The 265-nt window shown below is 24.5% G+C and overlaps 1 protein-coding gene across 8 annotated transcripts in view; it reads left to right on the top strand.

Moving 5' to 3' along the window:
* The window catches only part of POSTN (periostin), a 67,014-nt gene that overhangs the window by 29,172 nt on the left and 37,577 nt on the right, over window positions 1-265 (top strand). The gene's annotated exons all lie outside the window — the stretch shown is intronic.

Here is a 265-nt window from a genome sequence, read left to right as displayed (position 1 = left end):
GTAAGTAACTGGGTTTTATTTCTATTTTTAAAAGGAGCTTGTTAATCTTTATTATCTCCTTTCTTCTTGCATTATATTAAATGTGATTTTTCATTATGAATTTTTACTATTATTCAAGTAGAACGAACTTTGACAATTAAATTTACAAGAATTGTTCCTAAAGAAAAAGCTTTCTGAGGAGTTTCAAAAGGAGACAAAATACTGTTAAAACATCATAAAATGTGAAAAAATCTAAAATCACTACTTCTCAATGAATAAAATACAT

The sequence above is a fragment of the Falco punctatus genome, assembly GCF_963210335.1.
Source record: "Falco punctatus genome assembly, chromosome: 2".
Lineage (NCBI taxonomy): Eukaryota > Metazoa > Chordata > Aves > Falconiformes > Falconidae > Falco > Falco punctatus.
The sequence above is the reverse complement of the archived record's forward strand: the minus strand, read 5'-3'. Positions and strand labels throughout refer to the sequence as shown.